Below are 8918 nucleotides of genomic sequence, written 5' to 3'. Positions count from 1 at the left end.
TGTAAACAAGGCCCGACCAGGCACACCCACTGATGGAGTTAAGGAGAGGACTAGTTCTCGAAAGCAGGGACCGGACTCCGCACCACCGTGACCTGGACACCCCCCGGCTCCGATGTAGATTGATCCCCTGCTAAATCTCGGGGATCCCACTCCCGGCGTGGGGAGGAGACCGTCTTAAAAGACCTACACAGTTTTTAATTCAATTCCATTGTATTTATATAGCCCAAAATCACAAAGAAAATTTGCCTCATTGGGCTTCATGCAGGTAATTTTAAAGATGCAGAAAATTAGTCATAAAATATGAACAATTGCTAAATATGGTGTGTAAATTAACACAATCAAAATCAAAATTAACAAATAAATGAATATTTTTAAACCGTTGCTGTTTGGTAGATAAAAAAAAGTTAACAGTTCTGAAGCAACTTTGCTCTGAATTACTTCAGAATTATTTTTTAAAAATTCAAAAAGTAAACATGTGAAAACACTTTGAGAAAATTCCCAGCAGCATTTTGGCACAAAAGTATCTGTCAGAGTGTTTGTTGAAAAGTTCTAATTATAACTAATTTTACTTCATCTTGTCAACAAAATCTTTGATGCAGTCTGCAATCTGAAGCAATGTCAAGAAATTGTCTCAATGAGGAATAATTATAAATACACAGATTGTGACAGTTCTTTTCTTTTCATACTAGAATAGATAATTAGTCAGGCTGTGATGTAGAAGCTTTTATCACAGTTCTTGTTTAGTTGTCATGATTTAAAGCAATAATTTGTAAAAATACATTTAAACGTATATTTAAATAACAAGAAAACAGCTGTTTTATATACATATATGTATATATATGTATATATATGATATTTATATATATATATATATATATATATATATAAAACACCCCCCACACACACACACATATTTATATATTTAAGGAGTTTTTATTGTCATTTTACAATAGGAATGAAATTAATATATATATTGTACAAATATTGCACTGTTTGAGGTAGTCTGAGGGTTTGCGGAGGGTGGTTCTACCAGGGTCCTCCAGAGTATACATATATATGTGTGTGTGTAATAGTTTTGAATCATACATTTTTAATTATTTCATACAGAATTATGTTTTTTTTTTCTCTCATCAGTAGAGGATTATCAACTATTTGTGCATGTGGTGAAAAAGCAAGTACAATCTAAAATGGCCTTCAGATAAAAAAAAGTATTTAGGCTGAAAATAAGAGCACATCCTAATTATTTTTACTATGTACTTTAACATACTTTTCCTAAGCTACAAACGGAGACAAAGAAAGTCGGACATTTTAGCTGCTTTTTAAATAAGTTTTAAGAACACAGAGACAAAAATCTTGTATGAAGAAGCAAAAAGGCAAACTTATGAAAACCTTAAAACCTCTCACCCAAAGAGATGTATCTCTGAACCGATAAGTGGGTGCACCCAGAGATCAAATCCATCCCATTCAGGGAAAATCTGAAGAATATTCATATTCATTATGGCAGACAAAGGTTTCTGACTGCGTGTCACTGCATGTGCAGGACATGCGATACGACTGCTCCTGTTATACAGCTGACATTTTAGTCGTCGCCGCGGGGAGGACTCATGCGGAGCGAGGGCATCATGGCCCTGGACACTGTCACGGCTCTCTGCTTGAATGTGGGGATTAGCATAATTACAAAACAACAAATGTATATGTTTTTGTCTGATAGCAGTCTGTAAGAAAAGAAATACGAGGAGCCACGTGTCTGGATGATGGCAGGCTGGGAAGGAGGTTTTGTCTATTTACGTGATAGATGTCTTCTTAATGGGCACAATGCAGCATACCTGCAGAAACGGGCTGTTTCAAATGCCAAAAAGCTCAAAAGAGCCTCTCTGATCATCTCATTTTAAAGAGTTCCCAATTATGATTACATTGTTTTTAGCCAAAATCATGTGACTTGAACATCGTTTCTGCAGAGTAGTTCATTAGAAATTCGCCTCTGAGTTGTCAGCGGTTCTGTTGGCATGGAGCAAGCCCGCCTCCCCCTCGTCCCATCACCTTTCTGTTTACACCCCAAACCTAACTTCAGCAAAAATGACGAGCGGTATCGGAGTCAAATCCAGCTGTACAGTTTTGATCCAGATACCAGTTCAGACAAGGAAGACCAAGATGTACACGGATTTATTTGTGGAGCAGACAGCTTGAAACCCGCCCAGCGAAATTCCTACATAACAAATACAATCTTTTTTAAACTGCATTTTTCTAATATGTTCCTGATTGATAACAATTTGAATAAAGAAATATTAAGAAAAACAATTTAAGATTAAATTGTCTTTATATATGTTCTTCATCATATGAAAAATCCCACAAGAACATGTTAAAAAAAACAATTTTCTTCGGATTGGGTCTTTAACCAGCATTGGTATGGACATGGGAGAAAACGCAAAATGTGTTCAAATTCAACTCTGTGTAAACATCCTGTATTAATCCAAACGGAAATTAAAATTGTAATAACTAAGGTTGCTTTCACACTAGCTCAGTTTAAATGGGCCGAGAATGCTAATGAGCGTCACTCCATCATTTGGTTTGCTTTCACACATATGTTCCCCGAAGAAACCCACTGACTCTCTGAGGATTTTATCTGCTGGAGATCCTTTCAGCTGCTGAAGAAATCCGAAGGAAATTCAGAAACTTGAGTCAAAAGCAGCAGACAGTTGTTCCATAATAAATGTGTGTGCTGCTTTTAAAGATACTGTATATATTAGACCTCATTGACAACAAATAAAAATAGCTGTAACAACAGGAATTACTTTTGAAGACCAACTCTGATAAAAATTGTGTTTTTGGTGTCTTTAACATTCTTGTACCATTATTCTGATGGAGGACATACAAAAAAGAAAATTAGGCTCAAAATTCAATTTCTGAGTTTTTTTGGGTTTTTTTATTCAAGTCGGGATGAATCTGGAGCAGATGAAGAAATGCTGTTTGAAAAAAACTGTATTTGTAATGTAGAAAAAAACACTTCATTGGCAACAAGATCCCTGCTCGGTTCCACAAAAAGGGGGGGTTTGTTCTGGACAACAGCCCCGCCCACAACTCAGAGGTGAATTTCTGATGAACCTTTGCTGCTCTGCAGAAACTATGTCCTAGAAAACAACAGGGTTGATGCACATCTGTACAATAATTATTCTGTCTAATCAGCATCATGATGTGGCACACCTGTGAGGTGTAATCAGGGGTGAAAGTAGATTCTTTGTTATACCCCATTACACGCGCATGTGCATTGGACTTGTTTACAGACAACACAACCTCATTCTCATCTTGTCACATATTGACGTTTGGGAGCCCTCCGCATCACTTGTTGACGTTTTGGGTGTCTCCAACGCATCAATTTTTGACATGCTGGCTGTTTGTAAAATCAAGGGTCCGGAACCTTCGGGACGCGGTACCGGATGGGACCCTGGAACTGAACTGGGCCCAGATGCAAACCTTGGCCTGGAGGTTGGGGATCCGTGATTTAATGGGGATGAGTTGTGGACAACCAAAACGTCAAAAAGTGACGCAGAGGGGTCCCAAACGTCAATATGTGATGACTCTGGAACGCGGATGTGTTGTTAGTGCAGCAAAAGCAAAAAGCAGACCGGGACAGAGAGAGATCCAGAACATTTAATAAAGTGGCAGATGCTCCACTAAAAACAATGCAAACGTCCAAATAAAGCGCTGCCTGCTCACAGTTTGAATGTTAATAGTAATTTTCTTCTTTCATAAGAGCGACAGCAACTTCTGTCTATGCAGCAGAAATTTAAAAAACGGCTGAACAGCTGATCTCCCCAGCTGATCTCTCCAGCCATAGCGGCGGTTGTAATGCATGGGTGTAATGCATTATCTCGGTAAAGAAGTGCTCAGTGTCACAGATTTAGACAGATTTGTCAACAATATCTAATAGAAATGGTTATGTTGCATTAAATGTTTCAGATCTTTCACTTCACCTCATGACAAATGGGTGCAAAAACAAAAGGGTCATGTTTATATTTTTGTTCAGTGTACTCATATAGAGCCTTTCTACCTTTCTGTAAGACCTGAAGTGCTTTACAGTGAGCCTCATTCCCACACATCTACACACTGATGACGGCTCCACTGCCAATCCATAACCACCAGGAACAACGTGAGGTTCAGGGTCTTTCCTAACGACTCTTTGCCACATGGAGAGACGGGAACTGAACCAGCAATCCTCCAATCTTTTTATGAGCCACGGCCACAAAAAGACTAAAAATTTACATCATACAAATGTCATTTTGGATCTGAAATAGTACGATCAGTATGACCAGTTTGATCAGGTAACCATTAGGACCTACAAGCAGAAATGGAGTAATAATCCTGCTGAGTGAAGGAGAAGGTCACGTGTCTCTTGCGCTCTTTCAACAGCATCAGAAGACTAATACTGATAGCCAAGGCCATCATCTTTGTAGATCAATGCCCTCTAAATCCAGGATGAGTACATGCATTAATGAATCCCTCACACCACTTTTCCTCAGCCTTTTTTCTTTTCCTTCTTATCCTCTAAATGTGGGACTCGCCCAGTCTTTCAGAACTACTTACTCAGCCACGGTTTAAGTCATGATTCACACTCAACACAGAGATCCTTCTCAAATTCTGAGTAGCTGAAACTGAATCATTTCTTTGTTAATAGTTGTAAGATCCATTTGTTACAAGGAAGGCCATCATGAAACATTAAAAACAGTTAATCCCTTGTATTAACACTGACAAATACTCAGACTTTACTCTCAAAAACAGTTTAAAGAGTCACTCCAATGAAAATGGTGCTTTTAACATGTTCTTGTTGCATATTTATAATGGCGTTTTGATGTATAAGGAGAATAAAGTTAAAAAATTGAATTTTGAGAGTATTTCTTTATTCAAATCTTGGTGAATCAAGAGCAGACAACAAATTGTCTGTGAAAAAGATCGTATTTGTGATGTAGGAAACACGCTGGGTGGGCCACAAACTCCTCGCTCCACTTCATTCTGGTACATCAACTTGCAGCCAAATAGATCCATGAACATCTTTGTTTTCCTCGTCTGAGCTGGAATCTGGTTCAAAACTGAACGGCTGGATAGCTCCAATAGTCCTCGCCAATTTGTTGCACTGCTGATGCTAGGCTGAGGTTGTGAGGAGTGCTTAGCTAGCAGGAGTTCATGGAAACAGAAAGCTCTGGGTGATAGAAAGTGGGGGCGGGGTTGCTCTCAAGAGTCCCAAGCACAACTCAAAGGCAAATTTTTAATTTACTAGAAAAAGACACAAGTTCTTTGATTTTGCCTAAAAACAGTATAATCATAATTACCTGGGAACGATGTTCCAATAAATCACAAGATAATTGGAGTGGGAATTAATCAAATTACGGGAATTATATCCCAAATGATCAAACAGAGCATGGTAAGTGAGGTAACTTCAGCGAGAAACATTTTCAAAGAACTTTCTCTGTCTTTGTTTTGCTATTTTAAAAGGTTAATAGATCCGTAGCATCACTTAACAAGCAAAGTGGAGGTGATAATAAGCTGCTGCAAACACTGCCGTTCACATGAGAGGTGATGGTAAACACTAGCCTTCTTGTAAAAAGCTTCACGGCAAACTTCAGAGATTCAGAGCAAACTTTGAATTTGTGTTTTTTTCAGCAAAAATGCTTGATGAAGGAGCTTCAGAAACAAGGGGAAGAAGAATGAATTTGTCTTTTTCTGGAGGAGATGAACACAAATAAAATTACTGCTTAGAAAGCACAAAAGAAAATAAAGGTTATAGAAAGTACATGAACTAAACACCTATCACAATTCAACAGTTACCACAAAAAATAGTTGTGAATAAATTAAAGTCTCTCTGCTGGCCATAAAAAGGTCTGTCTCACACATTTACGTTCTGACATGTAAATGTGTATACATGTAAACATTATACAATTTTAATTCTAAAATGTTGTAAAAAAGCTCCCGTATATCCAGTGAAAAAACATGTTCCCTGCATTTATTATTCTGGATCCAGCTGTTTGTTTTTTCTTTCTTTTTTTAGGAAACCCCCTGTAGACATGAGAGGAGACAGATGGAAACTGCTGCGATTTATTGTTTGCACTTGGGTTTAGTCTGACCTGCACAAAGAATATTTCATGTCTTGGGGGTATAAAGTAGTGCAAACACCTGGAACAGTGGAGAAGACCAGTCAAAGTGTCCATGGATGTGTTGTTTCTGCAACTCTCAAGTTAACTAATAAAGAAGGAAAACAATCAGGAAAGGAAATGATTTATTTGTATAATGCAGTTTTAAAAATATAATTGTGATGTTTCCATGTTCTGTTTTCATGTTTTGTGTTGTTTTTCTAATGATAGTCGTATAGGGTTCATCCATCCATTTTTTAACCCACTATTTCTCTCATGGCATCACAGGGTTGCTGGAGCCTATCCCAGCTACTGTTGGGTGAATACCCCGGACAGGGCGCCGGTCTGTCACAGGACCACATTAAGTTCATGTTGCAAATAATTCATGGCTGTCATTTATTTTTAAATATACTTAAGTCAAGGTTTTCAGTTCAGCTTTGCAAGGTCATTCGCTTTTTTCCCCATTGGTCATAGCTCTGTCATGTTTTACTCTTTAACACTAGTGTTGTCACCAGTGATGGCAAATAACACATGCATTTGAACTACGGAAACTCTTTGACCTTTTATCCAATTAATACGAGGGTGTCAAGCATCCGGCCCGTGGGCCGTATCCAGCCCGATAGTTGAATCTCGTCCAGTTATGAAGAGAAAAGAGTTGTTGGTTTTGGACTCCAATTGCTGATCACGGCCCGAAGCTGAGACCCTGATTGGTTGATGCAACACGTCTTCAGATCTTTGAACTCTGAAAACATTGTTCTGCAACACCTAAAACGCGCTGCTGCCAGACTGCCAAAACACGCTGCAGGATCGCTGATCGTCTATTGACTTAACATTGAAACTTAAGGAGAGAAAAAATAGAAATTAGAATAAAACCATAACAGAAAACACCCAGTAGAATGGGCCCAACAGTTATATATCCCCAGAGATGTTCCCTATGTGGCTTCAGGTCAATGTCTGGTAGGACAGAAGAAGCCCCCCATGGGCCTTACTACCTTTTAGAGGTTGTCTTTATAAAATAACTAATTTAAATGGTCAGTGTTCCCGTTCTCCTGCCAGCAAGATAATCTATAGTTTTGTTTTTCAGTGGGAAAGTACTGATTGGGTCATTGAAGCACCACCTGACTGGTTCCAGCTGGCTTGCAGCTCTTTAGGATTCAATAGGTGGGGTAATGTATGCAAAATGTTTTGATCACTGTGTTCATTTTTGTATAAAAAGCCTTATTTTGATATAAGAAACCCTACCCACTACCAAATACCTCACTAAAAAGCAGATATTTGAACTCTGGACATGCCGCACTGCCGGAAACACACAGCTGCCACACAGCCACGCCGGGCCCAAAGCTCAAATTGTCCTGCATTCTGTGCGGTGACTTCACGTTGAAACTGGACACCCTGGTGCACGAATCGCGTTAGGTGTCAATGCAGCTTTATGGTAGTTCAAAGAATGTCAACACTAGAGCTAAAGCTCTGGTATTAAAAGGTTAATTTGTTCATTAAAGTGGAACGTTTCTGTCAAAAAGCCTGGTCTTCTGCATTTTTGGTCCTACACTACCAGTTCCTGACACATAGTGCTCATTATAGATGAGGCTTTACCTTACTAATAAGAAACTTTCCTTAACTTGCAAAAGAATGTTCTGTGGTCTACAAGAGTGTTTCTCCACCCTGGTCCTCAAGACTCAGTCCTGCAAGTTTTCAACTCTGAACAAATTCACCTGTTTAAGCTCAATAGTCCATCTTTGTAGAGATTAACCATTAAAGTCACATGTGTTTGAGGAAATCTTAGAAAGCATATAGGACTCTGTCGTGAAGAACAGGGTTACAAAGTTCTACATCTTTGCTAAAATGTGTTTGCAGATGTTTATTCCGACTGTGATCCTCTTAACTCTCAAGGGATTTTTGAAAATTCAGCAACAGACAAAATCTTGGACCTCCTTTGCCTTTTTCCAAACGCAGGTTGAGATAAAGTCAAGTCTGCAATTCCCTGACTTTTGATGAATCACCCGACTGCTCTTTATAGTAATGTCACACCTAACGGAAAAGGTTTTCTAATTCAGAGTCAATCAGGGAGAAAATGGAAATTTCTCGAGGGTGTATTACTCACACACAGACCCGGCTTTTCCTAACACTGTGTTCAACGTCCTGAGATTATTGCAGACAAAAATGACAAAACATAAATGTATATGCATAAAAAATGCATGTCGTCAAACATTTTATGGATGGATGTTTCAGCTGCATCAGTTGTGCTCCAAAGAATAAAGAGCTGAATGAGTGCCTGCATGTCTCTTGGTTTTTGTATTTTACTAAGCCTTCCTTCCATGAAGCAAGCTCTACTTTAAACAAAAAAGCTAGTTTGAAAAGTAGAAATTAAGAGAACCATTTCAGATCTGATTTTGACCGATTCACATATCAGTAAAAACGTTTCCTGATCATTCGTTGACATAAAAAGCACTAAACTATGACTTGGATAAACAGCCTGGGATGAACCTGACAGAAATACAAATGTTGTGTTTAAAGTAATAGGTTAGTTCTTGCAGTAATGCATTGGTAACTAATTTTATCCATCATATGTTTAGTAATTCTTGTACTAGATTTTTTTGTTGTCAAAAAAAGATATGGAAAATGAGAGAAATCCAAAATCCTGTAAGCACAGTTATATACTGATGGTCACTTTTTACTGATTTTTTTGTGTTTGACTTAGATGACATTGAGACAAAACTTCCTGATTAGTGTGTCCAGTCCTCTAATTAAATATAGCCAGTGTTTGTCTTTCTGGTTCTGCCTTATGCGTTTGTCATA

The sequence above is a fragment of the Oryzias melastigma genome, linkage group LG3 (assembly GCF_002922805.2).
Source record: "Oryzias melastigma strain HK-1 linkage group LG3, ASM292280v2, whole genome shotgun sequence".
Lineage (NCBI taxonomy): Eukaryota > Metazoa > Chordata > Actinopteri > Beloniformes > Adrianichthyidae > Oryzias > Oryzias melastigma.
The sequence above is the reverse complement of the archived record's forward strand: the minus strand, read 5'-3'. Positions refer to the sequence as shown.